The following is a 27,921-nucleotide window of genomic DNA, read 5'->3' on the forward strand; positions in this document are numbered from 1 at the left end:
TGGAAGGAGAAAGAGCCAGATGAGAACTCTTTGAAGCAGAGTGAGGGACGCTGTTCAGGAGATGTGGGTTTTCTGAGTGACTGTTCCCTCCTGTCTGCTCTGTTGCATGTGTCCCTAGGGAACATCATATGAGGCTGTGCTGTGAGCTGCCTGAGGTCTTAGGCAATGGGCCTGGATATCTCGAGACAAGTGCCAGCTGTGTCCTCCACCCCTGCCTCTGAATGCCTCCTGATTCTTTGCAGCTGTGGGACACTGCCACATAGAGGTGGTGGGACCCTGGTGAACAGAGTTCAAAGGATTCTGACTGGGAGAAGGCATGGAGCTGGATTGCAAGACCATAGCCATCATCCAGAAAGAGGCACCCCTTTGGGGTACATGGGGGATTGCTGTGGAGAAGGCCAGTAGAGCACGTGTCCTGTCTAGGGTGCCCTATCCGCTTGTCCACTTTGGCCTCAGTTCCTGAAGGGTCTTGGGTCTTTTATGCTTCCCCTGTCCCAGACAAGAACTCTCTCTTCACTCTGAGGAAGCCAGTCTACAGGTTTTGTTCTTGGTTCAGGTCAGAACCTACTCCCACGCAAGTGGAAGGCTCACCAGAAGACCTTCCACACACATTTCCCTCAGTCTTTTTTCTATTTCACCCTGATATTACCTGTGTTCCTGAACTTTCTCTATTCCTTCTACCCACTAAAGACCTCCAGGGAAAAAAGGGGGAGAATAAGAGGAAGAAAAAAAGAATGAAAGAAAAGAGGAAGGGATATAAAGGAGAAGGTGGGGAAGGAAGGAGGAAAAGAGAAAAGGAGGAAGAGATAAAATAGGAGGGAAGGAAGGAGAAAAGAAGAGGGGGGGAGTAAAGAGATAGGGTGGGAGGAAGGGAGAAGAAAAGAAGGGAGGGAATGGAGAAAGGGGAGTGGAGAAAGGAAGAGTGAAGAAAGGAAGAGGGATGGAATGAGAAAGGGAATAAAAGAATAAGAAAATGGAGAAGAGGGAGGGAAAAAGGGAAGAAAAGGAGGGAATGAGAAGGGAAGGAAGGGAAATCAAGGATTGAGGGAGGAAAGGAAGGAATGAGAGAAGGAAGAAGAAAGAGGATGAGGAAGGGGGGAAAGGGAAAGAATGAGAACAGGAAGGGAAAAATGGGAGGAAGGAATGAGGGAGGGAAGGAGAAAGGGAGTGGGAAAAGGAAGGAAAGGGGAAGAGAAGGTAGGAGAGTAGGTCAGAAGGGGAAAGGGGGAAGAAGGAAAAAAGGAAGAGGAGCAGGCAAGGAGGGGCTGTATATGTTCATAGCTCTAGCCACCCCTAGGAGTGCAGCAGTGGGGTGCCTCTGGGATGGAGGCAGGGTTCTCAGCTCCTGCTCTGGGACAACCTTCCAGCCCCCTCCTCCCCCCCCCCCCCCCCTCCTGGCCCAGCCAAGCACAAAGCAGACAAATAAAACACCGCCTCACCGGAGACAGCTTTATCTTGTTGATCGGAAGTCTGCCAGCCCAATTTATGATTGAACATAAGATCCCCAAACCTGAATTTATGCGATGTCGTATAACGAGAGGTCAATGAGATTAAAAGTACGCTTGTGAGGAAGCTCTGAGCTCTGCAGCCTGGCCTTTCTGGGGAAAACTGCCTCCAGAACCCTCACCCTTCTTGGCCACCAGGAGGGTAACCCCAAGCAGGCCTGGGCCCCCCAAATCCCAGGGATAAAGGAGCAGAGCCTTCTTCCTCTCCTGGCCCCAGACAGAATTGCCTCACAGAGACCTGAGATCTCCCTGCTTCTCCAGCCTGGGAGGCCTGGGTCCTGGTAGGACTGGGAAGAGCCTTGGGAGAGGTCTCTGCCTCAGTCAGGGTACTGAAGGATGCTGGAGCTGGGCCAAGTAGCACCAAGGAGAGCTCCCAGGTCTTGTGGCCAGTCAGTCGCACAACAGCAGGACAGGTGGGGCCTTCAGATCAGGTCTATATATCCCATCTGCTCATTTGACATAGTAGGGCCCTGGGGCTCAGAGAAGGAAGGCAGAATGACACAAGGTGACACCAAAGATCAGTGGCCAAGCCAGGACCAGGCCCAAGGCCAACCTGAAGAAAAAAACTCTGATCCCTCCCCCTCCCCCACCTTTTCTCCTAGGACCTTATGAAATAATGGACTGAGTCAGGGGACTTGGGTTCAAATCCTGCCTCAGACATTTACTGGCTGTGTGATCCTGGGCAAGCCACTTCATCCCTCCCAGCCTGAGTCTTCTCACCTGTAAAATGAGATTGTTGGATTTGAAGAACTCTTACCTCTTTGCCAGGTCTGAATCTATGGTCCTGGGAGAGTAGGAGGTGTTTTCATCTGGGATCCCCCACTGTGGTAGGCGCCACCTCTGCTCCTGTTTCTCCAAGCCTGTCCAGTCCAGCAAAGGGTCGGACATTCGGTGAGGAGAAGGAGGGCTGAGCAATAGTGGAGTCACTGGTCAGAAGCCCTTCCTCCAAGGCCAGTCCCACCCTTTGAGACATGCCTGTGTTCTCACTAGTAGCTGGAAATCAGGACCCTCATCTTCTACACAAGACCAACAGACTGGGCCAATCAGAGTCAGTCATGGGATCATAGAACTGGTGCTGGGTGGCAGCTTAGAGGCTATTCACTCCAAGCCCCTGGGGGCTGAGGAAGCTAGGGGACTTCTCCAAGGTCACATGGGTAGTGCCAGCAGTGGGATTTGAACCCAGGTCCTTTGAGCACTCTTTCTACTACCTGTGTCCTCTGAGTCAGGAGAGTGGGAAAGTGAAGTATGCTTAGTCACCTCTTTCATTTCCCGACATAAGAAAAATGACAGGGATGTGCTAGGCCCTGCCTGACCACCACTCCTCACCTGATTCCCATTCCCCAACTCCCCAACACTCAGACTTTGAGAGCTGTCTGTGACCACATCAGGGTCTAGCTAGTGCAACCCATACTCCAAAAGGAATCTCCATGATAACATCCCCAACCAATGAATGATTAGCCTGCTTTTGCCTGGAGACCTCCAAAGAGATAGAACTCCTGCAGCCCTGGAGGCAGCCCATCCCCACCCTTTCCTGGTCCCCATTCCTCAGCCCCCACCATCTAGTGGAGGAGGGTAACAGTGTTCCTCCCCAGACCGTCACTGAGACCAGAGTTGTAGCCAGACTATGGGACTGGGATCAGTTAGCATGTCTACCCTGGGTCAGGACAGAGGATTCAGGAAGACTCAAACTTCGATCCTTCCTCACTGGCTGAGGGGCGGTGTCTCTGGCTTCTGGGTTTCGTTCAGCTCTAAAATTTAGGATTCTCTCTCCGGTCCATCCAGCTGGGGACAAACCTGGAAAGGTCCAACATTCAACAAGAAGGAAACTTAGAAGCCTGGTTCTTTTCCTTCTCAGAATTCGAACCCAGGTCCTTTGTCCAGAGCTGTTTCCAGCACCAGAGCACACTAAGGCCCAGAAAAGGGAACGCTTCACCCAAAGATCCACAGAGAGCCAGCTGGGGGGTTAGGACCAGGAGCCAGGTGGCTGGCCCCTCCCGGGAAGGCTCTCTGCCCTCTGGGGCGCCCCGGGAGCCCTGGTTTGCTCTGCTCTGTTGGAGGCTGGGCGCTCGGCCAGCTTCCCCGCTGCTGGAGCCTTAGGGGGACGGGCTCGGGAATTTATACACAGAAATCCAATGAAAAGTACAGGCAGCCCGATCTGATTATGAGCCGCTCACTCCCTGGCCGTGAAAAATTCGTGCAATAACCCAGGCCTGGCTTCCCGAGCTGGGCGGAGCCTTTGGCCCCCCTCGCTTCCCCCGCCCACCGCTGCTGCTGCCGCGGCGGCCGCCGGCGGGATGAGTGGGGCCTCGAACATAACTTATTAGCGCCTTATCGCTCTGCCCGCCACCGCCTCCGCTCCCGCTGCCAGGGATCTCCGAGCCGCCGCCGCCGCCGCCACCTCCGCCCCCACCCCGCTTTTGCCGCAGAGAAATTTGGGGGGCGGGGGATCCGGCTTTAATTAGTAGCCCCCTGGAGCGCAGGGCTAACGACCTCACTCCCTGACAGCCGGGGAGGGACAGAGCTCCCCCCACCTTGTCTCCCCTCCCGGTCCGCCCACCCACCCGGCAGGCAGCCACTGACAGACAAGCCCCGAGGGCAGGCATGGGAACAGGATGCTGTCTCCCCACAGGCATCAACTGCCTGGCCTGTGGGGTGTGATTGTGCGTGCGCTGGCTGTGTGAGTGTGGCTTTGTATGTGGGGGAACGGGGGCGCCCCTGGGCAGCGTAGGCCACTGGCTTGTGTCTGGGTGCGCCTGCGGGTCTGTGCATTCATACCCCAGGTGTGTAGCTGCTGGGTGTGGACGCTCCCTCTGGGGGGCAACTAGGTGTGTCTGCCCTGTTTCTGCAGAGCTTAGGTGTGAGTATGTGTGCCTAGCTGCTGGGTATGAGCGTGTACCCATGCTCACCGCTTACGTGTATGAAAGTGTGCCCCCCTTGCTGAGTGTGTACCTTCTGTCGTGAGGCAGACTACTTGTAGAGTGTGTGCGCCTCCGGTGTATACACCCCAGCTGGGTATGTGTCTGCTGTGTGTATATAGGTACGCTGTGTGTATATAGGTACCCTTTGTGTGTGTGGGGGGGGGGGGAGAATGAATGTTTGCATCTCTGCTGGAGGAAGCGGGGTTTTGTATCCCCCTCCCACACTTACTCTGATAAGGGAGGACATATAAAGAAAGGGAGAGGCAGGAGAGGGTGGGAGGTCACTGTCTTTGTAGGGGTGGGCCTCAGGTTTCCCCTAACAGGGTGTTTAATCATTCACAAGGTTTGAGGCGGGGGCAGAGGGTAGCTGGACTGGGCCTCCACGATTGCCCGGGCCTGGAAGTCTAAGGTTTGACACCTGCCTGGGTGGGCAAGGGAGGGAGCAAGTCTCTTAGACCCAGACTGGCGAGCACCCCTGGCTGTCAGCCGCTGCTCTGGCCCAAGTGGTGATTAAGGTAATTGCAGTAATTACGGTAATTGCTCCTCCCTCCCCCACAGTTCAGCCGCCCCAGGCTGGGGGAGAGGGGGGAGGGAGGGATGAGGGGAGCGACTCCGGGAGGCCCAGGCCTTTCTGGGCCAGGATGGGGGGAGGGGAATGAATGGGCCAGCCATTTGGCATGTGGGGCCTGATGTTGACATGTCTGTTTCACATCAAGTGCGTTCCATGACCCAGAGGGCTGACTTATAGCCGGGAGCAACGGGCCGGCCGGCGGGTCAGGCACCTCCTACGGGTGTCAGATGGGGGAGGGGAAGAAAAGGGGGAGGAAGGGAGGGGAGAGGCTGTGGGTTCTCAGCAGCCCCCCCCCCCTCCCCCCAAACACACGGTGGGGCCTTGGCCCAGCATACCCACACAGGGCAGGACTTGCCGAGTGGGAGGGAGGTGCCCCCCCCCATGTTCTTCCTGCCCCAGCCTCAGACTCCACACTCCCCACGTCCAACACTGAGCTCATCCCTCCCCCCACCTGCCCCTCCTCCTGAATTCCCCGAGTGTGTCATTAGCACCGCAGTCCTTAGTCCGACGCCACCCCCCCCCCCCCCGCCAGCCTCTCGCCCCCTAGTCTCCAGAGGCCCCACACACACACACACACACACACACACACACACACACACACACACACGCACACGACGCTGGCTTCTAACTGCCTTACTGAACTGAAAACGGACGGCAAGAGCATGCATCAGAAAAAAATTGCGTTGTCCTGGGGCTGGGTAGGGCGAGCCAACCAGGCTCTGCACAGCTGTTCGGCCCCCGGCGTTTCTGTCCGCGGACACACAGGGAAAAGGGACAGCTTATCCAGGGCTGGGGTGGGTAGCTGCGCTGGGAGGGGAGAAAAGTGCTGGGGGTAGGGAAGAGAAGACAGGAGCTGGGAAGGGGAGACCGGAGGCGTTACTAGGGTGGGGAGTAGGGATTTGGGGGGGGGGGTCTCTGCTGGGAGGAAAGGGACATTACTAGGGAGACAGGAACATTACTGAGAGGAGGGATCTTTGCTGGGGGATACAGGATCTGTGCGAAGGGGGACATTTCTTGGAGAGGGATCTGTGGTGGGAAAAGAGGTTAGTAAGAGGCCATTGCTAGGGAGAGGGAACTTTGCGGACGGGAAGACGAGGAGAGTCTAGGATGGGAGGGTGTTATTTCTAGTGGGAGGCTTGGGGGGGGGGGGGGGGGAGAGAAGGCTTGTCCGGAAAAAGCTGAGTCTGTGGGCGATGAAGTCGGCCCTCTGCCCGCGGTTTGCGGGCTGGCTACCCCGCACCCGAATCAGGGGCGCCCGGGAGCCGCCCGCGGACAGGTTTCAATTATCGCAGCTGCTGCGGCTCCCCACACCCTCCCGGCCCCAGGCCCAGCGCCCACGCCCCGCGGACCCAGAGGAGCTGCTATGGGGCCGGGGCAGGGGAAAGAGACTCAAGCCTGGGTCTCTCCCTCTCGGGAGAGTAGAATGTGTATGTACAGGGTGAGAAGCGTGACCAGGTGGAAAGAGCTCCTGACTGGGAGCCAGGAAGTCTTGGGTTCGAATTCCGCCTCAGACACCTACTAACAATGTTACCCCCTCAACAAAGACCTTTTGCATCTTCTGAGTTTGAACTGCCCGTGATGTAAAATATTATTGCCGGCCAAGTCACTTAAAGCCTTAAGGACCCCAGGCAGCTTTCAGAGGAGGAGGCATTCTGCTTAGGTGAGGGGGGTTCCCCTTCTGGAGATTTCTACACCGGGTCTCTTCATTCCCTTCCCAAGGTTTACTGTGAGGTTCAAAGGAAATGATGTATCCTGAGTACTATGCAAACCTTCATGTGATTCGGGAGTGGGGAATGTGATTGCCGATCACTACTATTGCTAATTATCATTATTATTTTGGTTTGGAGTTGTGTTTTCCTGGTGAAGGGACTACATAAGTATCTGCCCACCTGGCAGATACTGGTCCACCATCGGGTCTGCAATTTTTGGCCCTCGGGAGTTACTTGGGCCTTTGAGAGGGGATGGGGCTTATCCAAGGTCACCTGGTCAGTATGTGTGGGAGGGAGCTCCCTTCTCAGCAACAGACCAGAGGAGTAATTAGTGGTGGTGTTGAGGCCTGAGTGGGTGGGGGCACTACCTTCAGAAGAGAAACATAGAGCCAGGCCTGGGAACAAGCCCCTCCCTGGCGCACAGTAGCACTGCCCCCCCCCCCATGCACATGTGAGCTTCCCGATACAGCCTGGGCTTTGGGGTGCTCCCCTCCCTTCTGTATCTAGAGGGGCTGTTCCTGCCTAACCCTTAGCTGTGGAAGGCAGGACTCTGCTGTCATGGGGGGCCTTGCCTTGTGGACTCCTACCCAGGTGGTCACTGGGGTCCTTTGCCACACAGGCAGCTCTTAACCAGCCTGATAGTTCCGGACAAAGCCCAGATGGGGTTTGGGGGGTGGGGAGGGAGTCTAGGGCCCTGGCAAGCCTGGGAGCCCAGCAGGTTACTGTTTACAGCCCTAGGGAGACAGCCTCTCTTCCAGACCCAGATAATTGTTTTATAACTACAGATGAACCTCCTTTGATATTCATAATCACTGATGGTAGTATAACCCTTTCAAATTTACAAAACATTTGACATGGCAGCTCATTTGATTCAAACCAGCCCATGAAGTATTATTACAGATGAGGGGTTTTATTTCACAGATGAGGAAACTGAGGCCCAGAACCACGGCTAGTATGCAGCAGAAGAGGTCTTCCTGACCCCAAAACAACACTATCCATTGTGCTACACTGCTTCTTTAAAGAGCAGGGGTGTTACAGGACCACAGCTCTAGAACTGGGACATTTAGTACACTAACCCATTTTACAGATGAGGAAACTGAGGCCCAGGGAGGGGAAGGGATTTACCCTAGGTTATAAGTAGGATTCAAACCCAAGTCCCCTGACTCAATCCATCGATCTTTTCCATGGACCAGAGGGCCTTTCCTCTGTGAGATGTTTTCTGCAAATCAAATTTCTGCATATCAAATCCTATTTTCTCACTGACTTCTATTATCAGATCAGCACTAAGTCTCCCTGGAGAAGGAGGGAGTAGCCCTCCAAAGGTAATAAAATCAATTTAAAGAATGAAAGTCTTTTAAAATATCACGTTCAAAGGAAAGAAGAAAGACAGCCTGAAATAGTGGTTAAGGTGTTGAAGTCAGGAAGATATGGCTTTGGGCCCCCTCTAATACATAGCAATCATGTAACCCTGGGCAAGTCATTTAACCACAAAGTCTCCCAGGTAAATCTCTAATACTAAATTACAGTTCAATTGCAGATCTGTATTGATGAAGGGAGTTTCCATGCTAGAAATCCTCCTCTTCCCCCTAACATATGAAGTCAAGTTTAAAAGAATAATAGAGGGGCAGCTAGGTGGCAAAGTGAATAGATCACTGGCCCTGTAATCAGGAGGACCCGAGTTCAAATTCGACCTCAGACACTTAATACACTTAATTACTTACGTGTGACCTTGAGCAAGTCACTTAACCCCAATTGCTCTGCCCTCCTCCCTCCAAAAAGCAAAAAAAAAAAAAAAAAGGATAGAGATGATAAAATTCAGAAGATGAGGTTTTGCTAAGGAAAATTCTGATCACAGCAATATAAATAAAGGTTATACAGAAAGACAACAATAGATAAACACATTTTAAGTCTTCTGTTAGCAATGGAAAGGGTTTTGGACCATCAGTCACTTAGACAATTAGGTGGTAATTGGTCAACTTGGTGGGGAACCGTTTCAGGGGAATTTACTTTGTGGGCCAGGTGTGGTTGTTTGAAGGGATGATTGTATTGGTGGGTTGAGGATTGGTTTGAGCCTGGTTGGGAAGTATCCATGCCATCCAAAAAAATATATACACAAAGTAATAAAACATCAATGGAAATATAACCAAAATCTGAAAGTCAGGGCAATTGGGCTGTGGGGGCTGGAAGACATAGCTTGCTGCTAACAGTCATATGAATAGGTAGCCTGTTAATGCACAGAGAAGCTGGAGCTCTGAGCTGGTGTTTAGGCAGCTGCAATATATAGCTGCATGTCCTGCAAGGAGAGAGAATAAAGTGTGGTTCTTTGTGGTTCTGGCGATGAGGTGTTCCTGCATAGCTTTATCTTCCAGCTTCCTTTCCTTAGGGCAAAAGAGTGGAGGCCCTCAGAGGGAATTCTGGAATGGTAATTTCTGATCTGTGTGACCTTGGGTAGGTCCCTTAATCATTTGGGACCCCAATGAATCATCTGTAAAATGAGAAGGTAGGAGCAGATGGTCTTTTTCAGTTCTCAATCTATGATTCTATTATCTGTCTGCTGTGGGTTTCTCTGGGAGTGTTGTGTAGATAGACCTGTGCTGAGAGTTGCCTGAGGTCTTAGGGACAACACAGCAGAGGGAGAGTTGTGGCTATAGTCAGGCAATTGAATTACATCTCAACCTTTTTTTTCAACATTTTTTTAACTTCTTCTCAGGTACATCAGAAATATTGGGACCCTAGCAGAAAGTAGTTAAGGTCATTTTTTTTTTTTTGTTTAGCACACAAATTTAGAAGGATAAACCACAAGGATTATTGGAAACACATGGAGGTAAGAAGTGTCTCAATTTCACCCATCCAGCCATCACAATCTTGTTCTCTGTCCAATGACAGCCCTGCTGAAAATCAGGCCAGCATTCTGAATGAATGGCCAGCCACAGAACCACAGACTCTCAGAAATGCAAAGCCATCGAATTCCCCCTAGAACTGAACAGAAATCCTCTCTTGTAACACCCTCACCAAGTGGTCCTCCAGCCTGTACTCGAAGGCTTCCAGTGACCTCCCAAGACAGCTCATTGTACTTTGGGACAGCTTTAACTATAATGAAGCTATTACTTATGCCACACCAGTCAAATGCCACAAAGTTTAACTGCAATTGGGAAATATTTAAACTTAATTAACAATTAATTAACCTTAATTAACAATACTTCCAAGTGCCAGCTGATTAAAATTGTAATTGGGAAATATTTAGCAAGGCAAATAAAAATACAATATATAAATAATGGTATGTGGTTTTCCAAGTCAATATGGGGGCAAGTAGATGGGGGGGGGGTGCTGTAGTCAGGAGGACCTGAGTTCAAACTGAGGCACTTCCTAGTTGTGTGACCCTGGGCAAGTCACCTAAACCTATTTGCCTAGTTTTCTCACACGTAAAACGAGCTGGACAAGGAAATAGCAAACCCCTCCAGTATCTCTGCCAATCAAACTTCAAATGGAGTCACTACTGAAAATGACTCAACAAACACTAAAGTCAATATACATCCCATGGGAATCTGTATGTACCTTATTGGTCCATATCTATCTGAGTTTGAAGGGATCATTCAGAGGAGGAGCCATTCTGCTTACAGGAGGGAGGTTCCCCTTCTGGACATCCTCAAATCATTCCCTGAAACGAATCATTCTGCACCTTCCACCAGATGTTCCTCACTGCCCTCTGAAGTGAAGCAGAATGAGGCTCATCCCTCTTTTATGTGACATCCCTGAAAATATCTGAAAACAGCTATTATGTCTCCACCTTTCTCCCCAGCAGCCTTCTCTTCTCCCGGGTAAGTATTCCAAGCTCCTTCAGCTGATTCTCATAAGACATAATCTCTGTACTTTTCATTTTGTCAATGTCCTTCCTTGAATTTTGAGCCCAGAACTGAATGTGTATTCCAATGTGGTCTGAAGGAGAATAAGCATGTGGATATTTGCCCCACTCTGGTCCTGGAAAGTGTGAAGGTGAAAGATTATCACCCATGAGAGCTGAAGCCTAGAGTGGAGGGTTGAGACTGCTGGTCATTCTGGGTCCGAGGGAGCAGGTATGGCTGACCCCTTTTGGAAACTGGTCTGGAGAAGAGCAGCCAGGCTACTCAGAAATGCTTCACTGATTTTAAACTTTGTCAACCAATTAATCCTGTGTCCTGTAGCCTCCAGGCTTAATGGACTGGCAAGTATTTCCATTATAAGCCCAAGTCATCAAGTGTTTATTACTTGGCTATAAAACCTGGCCTGGGCTAACCCTGGGTGTGGGGTTCAGTTCAGCATAGAGCATAGACCTTTGATCTAGCACAACCAGCAAGGTAATAATGGCAGGACCTTCCTACTGGGGCTCTCTCTGACCCCTGGGGACTGGGTCCGTCCCCTTCACAGACTAGATGGGTCAGGAAAGAGCTACAGCCCAGAGAAAACTCCACCAGCCCCATTCTCCAAATGTGAATTCCAATTTCACCACTTCCTACTTTTAACCTTGGGCAAGTTACTTCTCCTTCAGCTCTGCCTACTGACCTCTTGGCTTCCTTTAAGTCTCAACTAAAATCACACCTTCTCCAAGAAGTCTCTCCCAACTCCTCTTAATCCCGGGCCTTCCTTCTATTGATTATATGTAGTCAGTGTGTGGATTTTTGTTTGAATGTTGCCTCCCGCATTGGACTGTAAGCTCTCTGAGGGCAGGGACTAACTTTTATCTCCTTTTGTATCTCCAGTTCTCAGCATGGTGCCTGGCACATAGTAGGTGCTTAAAATAAATATTGATTGATTGATCTTTTGTTAAGTCATTTTTCAGTCATGTCTGATTCTCTGTGACCCTATCTGTAATTTTCTTGACACAGATACTGGGATGGTTTTTCATTTCCTTACTCAGCCCATTTTTACAGATGAGGAACTAAGACAAACAAGGTTAAGTGACTTTCCCAGGGTCACATAGCTAAATAAATGTCTCAGGCTAGATGAGTCTGCCTGACTCTGGACCTAGCACTCTATTCACTGTGCCTCAAGTTTTCTTTTCTTTAAAATAAGGGGTTACTAATAGGTAATTTATCAAAGGATATAAACAATTCTCAAAAGAAGAATTGCAAACTACCAACAATATGACAGAATGCTCCGTTCTGGAGTGGTGAGAGAAATTCAAATCAAAACACCCCCGAGGTTTTACTTCACATGCAGTAAATTGGCATGGATGGAGAAAGAAGGGAGTAGTCAGTGTTAGCAGAGTTGGGGGAAAGACAGGCACCTTATTAGCAGAGCTGTAAATTGGTCCAACCGTTCTGTAAAGCAATCTAGCTTTTGGCAAAGAGAGTTAGGTAACTAAGATGTCCATACTCTGACTCAAAGATTCCACTGCTAGGCATATACCCCAAGGAGGTCATTGATAAAAAGAAAGGCCCCCATATCCACCAAATATTTATAGCAACTTTTTAAGCATCAGAATTGGAACTGATACTCATCAGTTGGGAAATCACTGAACAAATTGAGGTACATGAACATAATAGAACATTTCTGTCTAGTAAGAAATGATGAATACAGAGAAGCCTGGGAAGACTTACCTGATTTGATGCAGAGTGAAATTAACAGAACCAGGAAAACAATATACAAAGTGACTGTGACCGTGTAAGTGAAATTGAAACAATGCTATGAATTTAAACAACCAAACTGGGCTCCAAAGAAAGGCAGAAGGCACTATACTAACTTCTTTGCAAAGATGGGAGATGGTGGGTATGGAGCACAACATCTAACCAGATTGTTGTTTGTCTTGCCTTCTCAAAGAGAACTAATGACATCAAAATGGTGAGGTCTCGACTTGCAAGTGAATTGGGTTTAAGCAAGGCAGAGAGCTGCATAAAGTCATCAGCTTCACTCTCTCCTCTGGAATCATCAGAGTCCAGTGGCAAGAGCCCCCTCCCCTCAATTCTTTATTTTAAGAAAAGACTATTTGGTAGGGAAAAGGGAGGAGATGTACCAGGGTATATGGGTTGGTAAGGAAGAAAAAAGGTTATATCCGGAAATAAGACCATAAATAAAATTTTTTTTTTAAATGAAGGAGATTGGACTCTGTTGACCTCTCAACTCTGCCTTCACTCCAATCCACATGCCACTGAATAAAGCTGGAGAAAATAATGAATCTGTGCTGACTTGGGACCACTACAAATTTATGTTATTTAATTTTTAATTATTGGGCTCTTCCTGCAGCAAGGCAATCCTTTTACACCTCCTTAACTGATTCACTATCCCACTCACTGTAGCGGCTCTTCCAAACCTTTTTATCCTTCCTCAAATCTCCCGTGGCTCCCCCCATCCCCAGCTGAGAATCTTGCCCTGTATTTTACTGATAAAATTCAGGTTATTTTCAAAGAGCTCCTCTCCTCTCCTCCTCTTACATCATCCAAATGCCTTCTCCTACTTCATCTCTGTCTCCTATAATGGGGAGGCCTTTCTCCTTGTAAAGGATAACCCTTCTACCTGCTCAAAGGATCCCACTCCCTCCCATCTCATCTAGCCCCCTTCCTCCAGTCCTACTTGACCACTTATCTTCAATCTTTCCCTGTCTACTGGCCTCATCCTTACTACCTACAAACACATCCATGACTTAGCTGTCCTTTAAAAACCTTCACTTGGTGGGGGGTTTTTAAGTCCTAAACTCACAGGATTATTTAGCTATACAACCATCCATCCCCTTTAGCTAAGTAGTTGGTGGTGATGTGGGTAGAGTACTAGGCTTGGAATCAAAATGGACCTGAGTTCAAATTTGACCACAGATAGTTCCTAGCTAAGTCACCCTGAGCAAGTCAAGTTAACCTGTTTGCCTCAGTTTACTCACTTGTAAAATGGGAATAATAAAAAAACAATAATATAATAAATAATGTTATTAAAATATAATTTAATTATTAATAATAAAAGAACCTACCTCCCAGAGTCCTCCATGGATCAAATGAGATCATATTTCTAAAGCACTTAGCACAGTGCCTGACTCAGTACTATGTAAATGTTAGTTATTTTATTATTATTTATTATCATCATCATAATCATACTATGTTTCGCCTCCCTTTCGTGACTAACCTCCACGAGAAGTCTGTCTACAACAGATGCCTCCATTTCCTTTCCTCTCATTCTCCTCTTGACTCTAGTCTGGCTTTTGACTTCATCATTTAACTAAAACACTGTCTCCAAAGTTACCGATGACCTCTTCATTGCCAAATCGAAGGGCCTTTACTCAGTCCTCATTCTCCTTGACCTCTCTGCAGGCTTTGACTCTACTGGTCACTCTCTCTGCCCCTTGAAACTCTCTTCTCTCTAGGTTTTCAGGATACCCCCCCCCCCTTCTAGTTCTCTCCCTACCTCTCTGACCACTCCTCAGTCTCCTTTCATCCAGATCATCCAGACCAACCATATTTGTCCCCCAAGGCTCTGTCCTGGGCCCACTTCTCTCCTCATACTACTTCATTGTTCCCATGGATGTTCATGATTCTCAGATCTACTTATCCAGCACTAATTTCTCTGCGGACACATCTCTAGTTGCCTATCAGATATGTCAAAGGGGATGCCCAGCAGACATCTTAAACTCAAAAGGTCCCAAAATGACTTCATTATCTTTTCCCCCAAACTCTCACCTCTTCTTAACTTTACCACCACCCTCCTAGTCACCAATACTCCTAACCCAGGAAGCCAGGTTTGTCCTCAGCTGCTCAGTCTCATCTACCCCCATATGTTCATCTCCCACCATGGAAGACCTTTCACCTTTGCAGATTTCTCACATATGCCCCCTTTGGTCTTCTGGCACTCCCCCCCCCCCTTCTGAGTAGACCCTCACTAGGTCATACCATGATGGCTGCAATAGCTCCCTTATATACCACCTGTGGTCTCCTTGCTGTTTGTCAAACAAGGCACTCCATCTCCCAACTCTGTTTCCATGTCTGGAATCTTTCTTTCATCTCCTCCTGACTTCCCTTGGGTCCCACCATCTACAGGAAGCCTTTCCCAATCCTCCTTAATTCTAGCTCCTTCCCCCACCCATTATCTCCAATCCCATCAATGACTTGTTTGTATTTAGGTGTGGACATGTTGTCTTCCTTTTTAGATTGTAAGCTCCTTGAGGGCAGAAACTATTTTTTGCCCTTTTTGTATTCTTGGTGCTTTAGTATCTGAGACATAATCGGTGCTGAATAAATGCTTGTTAACTATCTGATTGAATGTTTGTTGAATGAATGAAACAAGAACTCTTTACATCAGCCCCACCTAGTGCTCATCCAGCCAGTGCTTGGAGACCTCCGATGACAGCAAACTCACTACCTGCTGAGACAGCCCTTTGCACTTTGGGACAGTTCTCATTATTAGGAAGTTCTCACTCATTTGAAGAGATGAGTTGGTAAGCATTGGACAGACTCAGGCCTGGTCCAGCTAGATATAGTTTGAATGACTCTTTAAACAATTAAAACGATTTCGAAAATGGGTATTGGAAAGTCTTTGAGATCTAGGCCCTGAGGATGGAGAGATGAATGCAGGGAGGGAGAGATGGGAGAACAAAGTACAGAAAGTTGTGTCTGGGAACTCAGGACCCTCCATCTGAGGATGAGCCTCTTTCACTGCCTTGGCCACCCATACAACAGGAACGAGAATGTCGTTGACACAGCCCTCCTCCCCACCCCACCCCCACTTCTCCTGCTCTCCTTTCTCTCCCTGCCTTGACTTCTGCCAGTGTTGGGGACCACCACTTGGCAGCTCAAGCTCCCCCCCATAAAGAGCCCAGGACCAGTGCCTCCCAAAGCCCCCCTCCCCAGCCCTCTCAGGCCACACCGGCAGCCTGCTCTGGGAGCTTTCAGTCCCAGTCAAATCAATGCCCCCACCTTTCAGGAGAGTCGCTGGCCAGCTGGCCCAGCGTGGGGGGACCAGGAAAGGGGAGGCTGGAAACGATTCTGGAAAAATTCAACGTCTAGAGCACGCTTTCGCTAGCGCGGCTCTCCTCTGGTGGCCCCAAGTTGGGGGCCAACGCCTCCCCACACCCATATAACACAGCGGGCCAGGGTTGCCCCGCCCCCCTTCTCCCCGCACTGGAGTCACGTTCTGCCTCAAGGGGCGTGCCCCGAAGGACCCCGAAGTAAAACCAGGCACGGGCTCGGACTGAGGTCCTTCCCAGCTCTCCGATCCCGGGCGTGTCGCGCCTCCAGCAGGGGGGAGAGGGAGGGGTAGTGGTGCGTCTCAGCCTTTTGCTCCAGTGAGGTCAGCCTAAGTAGAAGCTGGCGACTCGCTGACTCCTTCCTAGACTTCAGGCAGCCTGCCAGGACCCGGGCAGATGGTGGGAGGGCCTCTTGGGATGCGGATGGGAGCAGGTTCGCCTAAGCCTGACCAGGGGATCGGAGCTCCGCAGGGGGCCAGCGCTGGGTACCCCACATCCAAATCAGGTGCTGAGCATCTGTGTATGCCTCTGTCTCGGAGGGATTTCAAGCCTCCGAGCAGAGAAACAAGGATTCCCACAGAGGGAGCCCCTCCGGTACCCCTATCAAGGGTGTGGCCAAGTAGCTGTAGGAAGATCTGTTCCCTTGCAATATTCCCCCATACCCAACAGGAGGAACAGTGGAGTCAAAGGACCTGGGTTCGAATCCCAGCCCTTAAAACTGAGTAACTCCCAGATCTGAACCTTAGCTCCTCATTTGTAAAACAAGAGAGTTGGACCAGATGGGCTCTGAGGGCTCGTCCACATCTAGCTCAGGCATCTCGTTATTCTCCCAAAACGTATTCTGAAGAATAACAGGGGCTTACCACCCACGGCGCTGATCATGGACTCAAAAACACCTACTAGGTGGCAGGAACTGTGCTAAACGCTGTAAGGAAGACCCCTTCATCCCAGATGTTCATATGGACTATTTGTGCCTGACCTGTGATAGAGCCCTGTCAGCTTGGATTGGTCTGATCAGCCACAGCCCGGTACGTCGTGCCTAGATCTCGACATCGCGATGTCATTCTGGGCCTCTTCTGAGCGTGAAGGACCACTATTTGTATGCCCAGCCTTTAGTTTGGTGCCTGACACATGATAGATGCTTACTAAAGGCTTGTCCCGCCTTACTCCATCCATCCATCCATCCATCCATCCATCCATCCATCCATCCATCACTCTATTATCTATCTATATCTGTTTGCTTATCTCTCTCTCTCTCTCTCTCTCTCTCTCTCTCTCTCTCTCTCCCTCTCTCTCTCCCCCCCCCCCCCCCCTCTGTCTCTAGTCTGTGGCTAGAGCTATAGACAGTCTCTGTAGCTGCATCTCTCCTAGAACAGATGGGGAGATAAAGGAGAGGTTTCCCTTGGGGGATGCTTCCCATTTTCAGGAGATGTTGCTTCTTTCAGGATGGTTCCCTCTTCTTTGAGAGTCAGGGGTAATTCTTCACTGTCCTTTCCTGGGTTAAGCAGTGACCCTTACCTCAGGATCAGCTTCCCCTCATAGAACCTTTGGCTGCCTGAAACTTTAAGGCCTTCAGCCTGGCTCTGGTCATCTGAGGGTAGGAAATAAGGCCAAAGGGCTGAGCAGTCTCCATTCTGGCTTCTTCTATAGACAAGGACCAGCACCCATATAGCCATAAATGCAGGCAGGCTCTCAGAGATGTGCATGTCTCACAGGAGGGAGAGGGGCTGAGAGGAGAATCAGGGAGGATGAGGAGGGAGGTCAAAGGGCTGACAGGAGTCAGAGGGGCAGAGAATCATGGTCTATCTATGCCAAGAGAAGGAGAAGCTGGGGGATGGAGAAATAAGAAGGAAAGGCTAGGGAAGGAGAAAGAGGAACAGGGGCCAGGACAGGAGAAGTCATGGGACTGGAGAAGCAACCTTCTCTTGTAGAGAACCCCTCCATCCCTCATCTCTGTGTCTTCTGGATGGTAACTTCCTTAGTTAAAAAGTTTCAACCAGGCAATAAAAATCTTAAAGTTTGTTTTTTTTTTTTTCCCACCAAGTAGAGTTAATTCAGAAACAAGCAACCAGAAGACTTCAGACCTTTTCAAAGAGGAAATCTTTTCCAGGAAATTTCATACCTTGTTGAAGAACCAGGAAAAAGCAAGAACAAAATTCTCAACAGCTGGTGACCAAAATTTTGTGCTTTGCAAAGGGAATTTCACATGACTTGGGGTAATGCCTGAGCCCACTTTCTGTAAAAGCCCTCTTTGATAGGTCACCTATCTTTGATAGGTGGATGGAACCATGATAATAAAAAAGAAGGAAGAACTGCTCATTCACTATTTGGCTTCTGCCTTCTTTGTCAAGGTGAATGATCTCTGGACTGGAAAGGTCTGAGGGAAACTGATTACTAGGGAAATGAAAGGCAAGATAAGTAGGGAGATAGTAACAGGAGACCTAGCTGCCTTTGAAAATCCGCTTCACCAAGTCCAGGTAAACAACATAGGGGAGGATGTGATTACCAAGCTGCTGTCAGTGATCACTGAAACAATGTGAAGGCAAATGGAGGAGAGGAAGGAAGAGGGAGATCATGGGCAAAAGGAAGAGGGAAGAGAAGGATGGAGAATGGAGGGATGGGCAAAGAAGAGAAAGAGGATGGTGGCAGGAGGGTACGAGTGAAGGAATGAGGGGAGAAAGAGAGGAGAGGGTAGAGCAAAAAAGCAGAGAAGGGAGAGAGGAAACAGCAGAGGAGGCAGAGGGGCAGAGGTGGAGGGATGGATAGGGGAGCAGGTATGGGAAATGAAGGGTACAGAAGGGAGAAGAAGAAAAGAGAACAGAAAAGAGGGAGGGAGAGAGAGAGAGAGAGAGAGAGACAAGGCTCTGCCCTTGCAATGTCCTAAGCTTTGTGTTTTGGGGGGGGGGGAAGAAAAGGGGAATTCCTGAGGGGACCATATTATCAGCACTTACGAGGGGGCTACCCTTGGTGGGGGAGAGGCAGTACTGATGGGACTGTAAAAGGACCAAAAGTTCAGGGGCAGGCAGTGGGCTGGGTGCCTGACTGGCTATAAGAGCCTGAGCTTTTGTGTTCCTGTTTCTAGTTTAGATGGGAACCCACTTGACCCCTGGAGCTGGGGATGAGTGATCAGAGAGATTTGAGACTGGAGATGCAGCCCTGCCCATTAAGAAGCCCCCACACACAGGGCCCTGCCCACTCTGAGGGCCCCTTCCCTGAGCCTCCTTTGGATTCCAGCAGCCTATGGGTCAGTCACTTCTACAGCATCCCAGGCCTACCACCCCTCCTCCCTACATACCCTTGGCCCTGAGGAAACCAGCCCAGAAATGGAAAGTGACAGACCAGGCCAGGGGCTTTAATTGGAAAAACACATATATGTGCATGGGTCATGAGGCTGAGAGAGGAGACAGAGTCAGGCCCTGGGGACACCCCCACAGACAAGTGGGCCTTCCTGGCAGCACTCTGTCTGCTCTCCCATACTCTGCAATGCCCACCCTCCCTCTTTCCTGCTGGAGAAATGCCTGTCACTTTGGTGTTTCTGTAAATAAACCACAGCTTCTGCCCTTTGGGGGAAGGAAATTCAATCTCTGCACACCTCGGGGAGAGCCAGAGAAGACTTTTGGATTTGGCATCTCACTTTATGGCTCTTGAGTTGAATGATTGGGGTGATGCTGGCCGGAACCCGAGCAGCAGGAATCAGCTCCCTTCTTCCCAACACACACTCACCAGGCCCCAGCACATGTGCACTGATGAATCCCCCAGAGCAGTAACAGAGGCCTGACCTTGGAGGAAGGAAGGTGATAGCCCTGCCCCGGATGGATTCCCTGTGGAACTCTAGGCAAGCTTAGGGACTCATAGATGTGGAGCTGGAAGGAGGCTCAAAGTCCAACCCCCTCGTTTTATAGGTGGGGACTCAAGACCCAGAAACATGAGAAGATTTCCCTAAATTATGCAGATGGTGAATGTTGGGGGTGTAATTTGAATCCAGGACCTCTAACCCTGAAGCAAGCACTCTCTATTATACCAAGCTGTCCTTTCTTTAAAAAAAAAAAAGTTATAGTTCTTTTTTTTTAAATATTGCCATCACTTCCCAATGACCCCCTCAGGCACAATGGAGTAGGAAGCATCATTAAGACAAACAAACCCAAAGCTCGACATTGGTGATGTTGGACCTGCAGTCTATCTTCTCTCTACAGAGAAGAGTTGTATTTTCGCCACTGGCCTTTGGAAGTCTGTCGTCACGGCTTGCATTCATCATGGTCCTCATGGCGCTAACACGTGATAGATAAACCACAGAGGACTGCTTTCCCTGGCCATACTTAGAACAGAAGCTCCTTTTGGGAAGGAGCATTTCTTATGCCTTTGTATCCCCCAGAACATCACATTTGTATCCCCCACCACCCAGAACAGTGCCTGCACACAGTAGGAGATTAATAAAAGCAGGTTGTAATTTGGCCTCAAAGAAACGAAGGCACTTCCCCATTTTGGGCAGGAACAGAGACCATGGGTGTCAAATGCTGCATACAACATTGGAATTTTATGATATGTTGGTTAGTCTGGCCAAATTTTTCTCTCTCTCTTTTTCCATTCTTTGTTATAAGGCAGCGGTTCCCAGAGTTTGGTTCAGAGACTCCAGAGCATCTGTGAGGTCAGAAGCACTTTTGCAATAATAATTGTGTTTTAATTTTAATGTGATAAATAACGATAGGTATAGCCCATGTACTCTCTGGGGGAAGGGGTCTGCAATTTTTAGGAGTATAAAAGGGTTGCAGAAGTTGGGGTGGCCCATAAGTGTTACACATATTTTCCGACTTTTTCAATGTATTGATCAACTGTGCTGTAAATAAACCACAAAGGATTTTTATTTCCTCTTTATTTATTTTTTTGCCTTAAAAAATACTACAGGATTTGTTATATAGTGTGACTCTCTGAGAGGCGTGCTAGGGGGTAACTATGGTGATGTCTCCAGAAATTCATCTTTCTGGAAGATCAAATCGAGCCCAAAACTCACGCGTCCTCAGTACCGTCAGCCCCTTGGGACCCTCCCTCCCTTTGACTGGAAAGGGTACAGGGTGGACCTTGGGGAGTTCCTCCTAGATCCTTTATTTAAGGCAGGAGCCTAGGGCAGGCATCTCCTAATTTCCCACCTGGTTGCAAGACTTTGCCGAGCCCCTCATCAGGGCCCCTCCCCTCTCTTTTCAATTTCTTTTTTTTTCCCTTGGGTTTCTCCATTAGACTGTGAGCTCCTTGAGGGCAGGGCCTGTCTTTTGCCTTTCTTTGTTTGTATTCCTAGGACTTAGCACAGTACTGGTACACAGTAAGAGCTTAATAAATGTTTGTTGAATGACTTAAAATATATCAATAGAAACTTATGTTTTTTTTAAAGAGCATAAAGGGAACCAGAAACCAAAATATCTGACAGTTGCTGTTGTAAGAGACTGATTGCTGGGTGGGAGAGAGGAAAGAGATACATAAGAAAATATAGGCAATATAAAAAAAATTTTTTTTGGAGGGCAATTGGGGTTAAGTGACTTGCCCAAAGTCACATGGCTGGTAAGTGTGTCAAGTGTCTGAGACCAGATTTGAACTCGGCTCCTCCTGACTCCAGGGCCTATGCTCTATTCACTGCACTACCTAGCCGCCCCTAAAATTTTTTTTTAATGTGTTTTTTAAAAATTGTAATGGTTGTTGAATTGAAACAGTGTTTGTCCTGGTTCTTTATTTAGTCTCCTTCTGTTCATCTAGGTCTTCCCAAGTTTCTTTGAATTCCGTTTATCTGCTGATTCTTTCCCAGTCAGGTCACAAGCATTTATTAAGTGCTTACAATGTGCCAAGTACCGTGCAAAAAGCTGAGAATGCAAAAGAATGATCAGAAACAGTCCCTGCCCTCACGGAGTCTACATTCTAATGGGCAAGATAGCATCTAAATAACCATGTACAGAAATGATATACACAGGACAGATGCAAGGTATGTGTGTGTGTGTGTGTGTAAAAGGTGTGAACGGTTCCCTGCAGAAAGTGAGATTTGAGTTGAGTCTTAAGAAGAAGCCATGGAGGGTAGAGGTGAAGAGGGGGTGTATTGCAAGTATGGGGGACAGCCAATAATACAAAGACTCAGAGTCTGGAGATGAAGGGCAGTTTTAAAGAAAAATCACATAGATCAGCTTTTCTTATTCATGTCTGACTCTTTGTGACCCTATTTGGGGTCTTTTGGGGGGGTTGTTTCTTGACAAAGATACTGGAACAATTTTCCATTTCCTTCTCCAGTTCATTTTACAAATGAGAAAACTTCAATGAACAGGGTTAAGTGACTTGTCCAGGGCCACATGGCTAGTAAGTGTCTGAGGCTGTATTTGAACTCACGTCTTCCTGACTCCAGGTCCAGTGCTCTATCTACTGGACCACCTTGCTGCCTGAAACTCATTCCCCTACAATCTAATGCCATTTACTCAGTCATTCCCCTGTCAAAACTATTTGTTGCTAGCTTTTTTTTTCCTAAAAAGAATTTTGCTATAAACATTTTTCTGCATGTGCTACCTTTCCCTCTGATTCTGACTTCTTTGAGCTGACCTTGGGTTCTCAGTTTACCCATCTGTAAAGTGGGTCAAGAGGAGGCTGGACCAGATCATCTCTTAGCCCAGCACACTGGTACATGGTATTATATATAACCCTGATTTCTGTGGTAGCTCTTTACCCATCTGTGCGAGCCCACTGTCCTTCAATGGGTCATTGCCCTAAATTAGTTTCAACCCCCTTCTCAACCCTGCTGCCCCAGGATGAGGGCATACGGGGGAAGCTGGATGTGGAGTTCATCTGGGGTTGAGGCTACATGAGGCTTTGGTTGTCAATAGGTCTCCTTGTTCCCAAATGGTGGGGGGAGGTGAAGGGGCAATGTCAGGCCCCAAAATAAACAGTGGCCCTGAAAACACCCTGTACTCTCAGGGCTTCCAAGTCTGGCTGGTGGAAGTCACAGGGTCGCGGGGAGCCTGAGTGGAGGGGGGAGGGGGGGGGGGGGGGGGGAGTGAGGTGAAGGGAGGCACCCAAGGTCTGGCCAGATGTTCTCCTGAGCCTTTGGAGGGAAGAGGCTAGGGGAGGGGGACAGGAGCACAGCACTTGTAGGGGACTGTCTTGGGGCATGAGGCCCCAGGGGTATGGAACAGAGGGGAGGTGGCAAGCCTTTCATGGTATTCAAATGGATAAGACAGAGAGATGCCCGACAGATCAAGGCACATGAGGTAGATTCAGAATGGACCAGATGTTTAGATACAAAAAGTGGTCTTTGAGGCGCTGAGTTAACTTGGAAGGAGGTGTCCCAGTGCTTTCTTCCACTGTTATCAGGGCCTTGGATGAAAGCACCAGAGGCAGACTCAGCAACTTTGCAGATGGCACAAAAAAGGGGCGGGGGTGTGGGGGGGTCCTCTAACACACTGGAGTCAGGACCCAGAAAGGCCTTAGCAGGCTGGGCCTAATACAATAAATGTAATTTCAATTTAGGCCAAAGGGAAAGTCTGACACTTTGGTTCAAAAAGTCAGCTTCACAACAAAAATATCCCTTTGACCTAAGATCTAGAGGCATGGCTAGGAAGAAGTTTGCCTGAAAATTTAGGGGACTATAAGCTCAGAAAGTGCCAACGGTGAAATAGAGAAGTTTAAAAAGTTAATTGAATGTTAATTCCATTAAGAGAAGCAGAAGGTCCAGGACTAGGCAGAAGAGGATCCTTCAATGCTCCCCTCTGGTCAGAGCAACTGGATTCAGCTCCTTCAGCCACATGGGTGAAGGGCATTGAGGAGCTTGGGGGTGTCCAGGGTAAGGCAACTAGGATCGTTCAGGGTCTCAAGTCATGACTTACTCATTTCAGTTTAATAACAACATTATATATTATTATATTAAATTATTATAATATATTAGATATAGTAATATTATATATCTATAAAACATTAAAAATAATAACTAATAATAATTATATAGTGCCTACTTTGTGCCGGGCACTGGGCTAAGTGCTTTACAATGATTTGATCATAATTTGATCCTTACAACAACTCTACTGTAACAGTGGGTGCTGTTAATTTCCCCATTTTACAGATGAGGAAACTGAGGGAAACAGAGGTTAAATGATTTGCTCAGGGACACACAGCTGGCAAGTATCTGAGGTCAGATTGGAACTCTGGTCTTCCTGACTTCCAACCTGGCACTCTATCTGCTATCCACTTTAGTTGTTGAATTGTTGTGATAGAAATGGCAATTAAAGATTCCCCTGTATTGGCTTGGTTTTCAAACTGATTGTGTTAAAACCCAGAGCTTGTTAATCCCACCTGTGGGATGGACTTGTTGATGTGAAAAGAAAGTCCTGAACTGGGAGGAGCTGGTGACTTAGATTTGGAGAGACAAGTGAAAGACAGAAGAAACTTTTTTTGGAAGCAGCACCTCATGGAGAGAGAGAGACTAAGAGAATTGCTGGTGGCCGCTTTGAATTGCCCTGGACTTTTGAGACCTGTCCCCTGAGCTGCCAAGGACTGAGGAGACATGGCTATTTTGCTGGTACTTTGTCTGTCTGTTTTGATGTTGTTTTGCCAGATTTGTCCACTGGTGAAAGACAGTCCTGTTGTTGAAGAAGTCCTGGAACCTGGCTTTTGGTTGAGAAGCCCTGAGACTGTCCTGCAGACAGAGAGTGAATACTGTCCACTGATGAAGGACAGTGCTGTTGTTGCAGGGGTCTGGAGACTGTCCTGCAGACAGAATGAATACTGTCCACTGGTGAAGGACAGTGCTGTTGTTGCAGGGGTCTGGAGACTATCCTGCAGACAGAGTGAATACTGTCCACTGGTGAAGGACAGTGCTGTTGTTGCAGGGGTCTGGGAACCTTTATGTTGGTTCAGAAGCCCTGAAGAAGGATTTTCTTGTTGTATGTTTACAGAAATCCTGGGACAGGGCTTTGCTAATGTTTTCAGGGGTTCTAGGACTGTTCTACAGACAGAGGATGAATTCATGAAGGGACTGGCAACGTATCTTGTGGCCTTGCTAAGCCTTGTCTCCCCAGGAACTAAGATTGCTGAGAACTTGCCTCCTGTCAAGATGAAGAAAAGACCTCCATTTGGGTATTAAGTGCTGTGCTTAAACTTGATGTAACTCTGGGGTAGATTCAATTGTGATCCAGGGGTGGGGAACTTTTGACCTTTTTGTGTTCTGTGGTTGAACAAATGAATGTAGTTTACTTATGTTTGGAAACTAATCTCCATTTGAGAAGAGGGGCTTTGTGATGGACTAAATGAAGGTACAACCTAGGGGTGGAGAGGTATTTAGAACCCGGAATTTGTAATTGATTGAATGATTGGAAGGTCCTGGGGTGGGGTAGTCCTTGGAGATTATTTAATCACATTTAGTAAATGCTGTATTTGGAATGATGTCATGTTTTGATCTTCTCTGTTCTTGGTTTGTCTCTGAATAAAATGGAGAGCGCCTATGCTGGTATTCTGAACCTTGGGAAGTTGCCTTTCCTTGGTGTTACAGTACAATTGTTTCGGTTGTTTTAGACTCTCCATGACCCCATGTGGGGTTTTCTTGGTAGAGATACTGGAGTGGTTTGCTATTCCCTTCTCCAGCTCATTTTACAGATGAAGAAACTGAGGCAAACAGGGTAAAGTGACTTGCCCAGGGTCACACATCTACTAAGTGTCTGAGGCCAGATTCAAACTCAGGAAGATGAGTCTTCCTGATTCTGAGCCCAGTGCTCTATTGGAGGAAGGATCAGTTGCTGATTTACCAGGTATCTGACTGAAGTGCCAGGCATTGTGCTATGTAAGGAATACAGACACAAAAATGACCCAGACCTTGCCCTCAGGGGCCTCCATTCTGCAGGGAACAGAACATCTATGTACATGATACAGACAAAAGAAATACAGTCATCTTAACTCAGGAAATCAGGAAGGGCCTCCAGGAAGAGGTGGCTTGAACAGAGCCTTCAAGGGATTTAGGGATTTCACAAGGCAGAGGCCATGGCCAGATTTAGGCAACTAGATGACCAGTGGGAAGAGAGTGACAGGCCTGGAGTCAGGAAGACCAGAGTTCGAATCCAGCCTCAGACACTTACTGGCTGGATGACCCTCTACCTTCCTCAGTTTCTCCACCTGTAAAGTGGGGATGATAACAGAGGATCAATTGAGAGGGCCTAGCACAGTGCCCTTAGGAGTGCATGCTACAGAAATGCTTATTTCCTTCCCTTCCCACTTCTGTTTCAGGGATATCCCTTTAGTGGCTGGGCAAAGAGGAGACCAAACTGGGAGCTACTTTGGGAGTGCAGGTGGGGGCCTGAGTTAATGTTCAGAGAGTGCTTTGTAAGGCTGAAAGTGTCCCATAAACGTCAGCTAGCATTACTATTATTAAAAGGGTCAGACAATTTTGAACACCAGCCAGCGTGGGTCACATCACGTCATGCCATCTGACACCATTAGCACCAGAGGATTTCATGCCCAGGACGCAGCTCCTCTAACCTAGACAGTCTTCCAGGCCCGAATCCTTCTGGGGAGGGAGAGCCCCCCCAGGGCCCACTTTCTGTCTCTCACATACATCATTCATCCACAGAGCCGTCATTCCTATGCCTAAACGTGCCCTATTCAATTACCGGCAAAGGAAGTCCATGGTTTGGGGATCATCTGCCTTTGTTACTGACGCCAATTCTGGGTTGCTGCCTTACCTCCCTTCTCCCCTCCCCCAAACCTCTCAGGTGTGAGGGACATGAAGGGCAAAGGACCTGAGCTCCCTGTCCTTCCCCAGCCCATGGGGGTTTGAGGAGCTATGGGAGGATGGCAGGCTAGGGACTGAAGTGTGTGTGTGTGTGTGTGTGTGTGTGTGTGTGTGTGTGTGTGCACGTGCGCGCATGAGTGTGATGGGGGGCAGAAGGGAGCTGTTACTCAGACTGGACTTCAGTCCATATATGGTCACCCTAGTGTCACGTTTTTATTGGGAACTCTGACCCAACCAGGGCAGATCACTGTCCTCCCCTCCCTTGTCCTAATGTGGTAGCAGGTGCCATCTACCACCTGGAGACCACAGAGAGATTCTCCCTTTCTCAATGCCCCTCCCCTCCCCAGAGAGAGGGTTTGTAGAGTAACCCAGGTCCTACAGGAATGAATGAAGGACTCTCCCAAACAATAAGGCTCTGTGTCCCCAGGGAGGGGGAGGGGGAGAGGAAGCCGGAGCCTGCAAACCTGGCATCATTGCCTTCCACCCCCTGCCTCTTCTCCCCCACCCCCAATCCCAAGCCCTCCAGCTGCCCTCAGGTCCTGCCTCATAGATCCAATCTCCACCCTGGCCAAGGGAGACACCAGACCTTGCATTAAGATATTTTAACCCTTCCTTCTCCAGACGCACAGCCTGCTTGAGAGATGGCCTGATTTCCCTCCCCCCACTTCCTTTTTTACATTTGTTTTTTAAACAGGGTTACCAGATTGGCAGGGTGGTTAGGTGGCACAGTAGATAGACTACCAGACCTGGAGTCAGGAAGACATCTTCCTAAATTCAAATCTGGCCTCAGATACTTACTAGCTGTGTGACCCTGGGCAAGTCACTTAACCCAGGTTGCCTCAGTTTTCTTATCTGTAAATGAGCTGAAGAAGGAAATGAAAAACCACTGCAGTGTCTCTGCCAAGAAAACCCCAAATGGCACCACAAGGATTGGGACACAACTGCAAATGATTGATGGAAAGTGCCCCCGCATCCCTGCAGAGCTTTCATTGAATCACTCAGGCTCTCCTTTGTGGACAAAATTACCCACTATGGTTTCCGGAGGCGGCCCATCCCGCTTCTGGACCACTCTGATTGTAAGGGAACGTTTCCTAACATTCAGCCAAATCCCTCTGGGGGCTGGTGCTGCCATTTCCCATCTCCCCTCCTGAGCTCCCACTGTGGCTCCCTCCCGGGGCTCCAAGCCCACCCCCAAGGTCCAAGATGAATGGAGCTGAGGCCCCTCCCCCCCCCACCTCCCAAGACAGCCTTCCAGAGACTTGAAGACAACTACCACACCCCCACTGAGTCTTCTCTTCTTTCCAAGAACCCCCCTGGTGGCCTTTACCCTCATCATCCTGATACCAAGTAAAGAGCCCTCCTTCTCTGGAGTCAGGTCCTGGGTTCTAATTTCAACTCTGATCATTACTCCCTGTGCTGCATTGGGCAAGACATGTCATTTCCCTGGGTCCCACTGTGCTCACCTGTAAAATGGGGTGGGGAATGTAATGGACTGCATGACCTCTGAGGCCCAGTCCAGTTCAAAATCCCAAGAATGGATGTGCAGTGGGGGTGCTCAGG

At 48.8% G+C, this 27,921-nt stretch overlaps 1 protein-coding gene across 2 annotated transcripts in view; it reads left to right on the forward strand.

The window, feature by feature from the left end:
* Positions 1-377: 377 nt before the first annotated feature.
* Positions 378-27,921, forward strand: part of LOC138154540 (cytochrome c oxidase subunit 7A1, mitochondrial-like) — a 259,360-nt gene continuing 231,816 nt past the window's right edge. For both annotated transcript variants that reach the window (XM_069079457.1, XM_069079458.1), the window contains exon 1: positions 378-381. The gene's annotated coding sequence lies outside the window, so the exon portion shown is untranslated. The remainder of the gene's footprint in view (positions 382-27,921) is intronic.

This window comes from Petaurus breviceps, unplaced genomic scaffold (assembly GCF_028583685.1).
Source record: "Petaurus breviceps papuanus isolate PSGF00001 unplaced genomic scaffold, PetGlider_PUasm1.0 91041, whole genome shotgun sequence".
Taxonomy (NCBI): domain Eukaryota; kingdom Metazoa; phylum Chordata; class Mammalia; order Diprotodontia; family Petauridae; genus Petaurus; species Petaurus breviceps.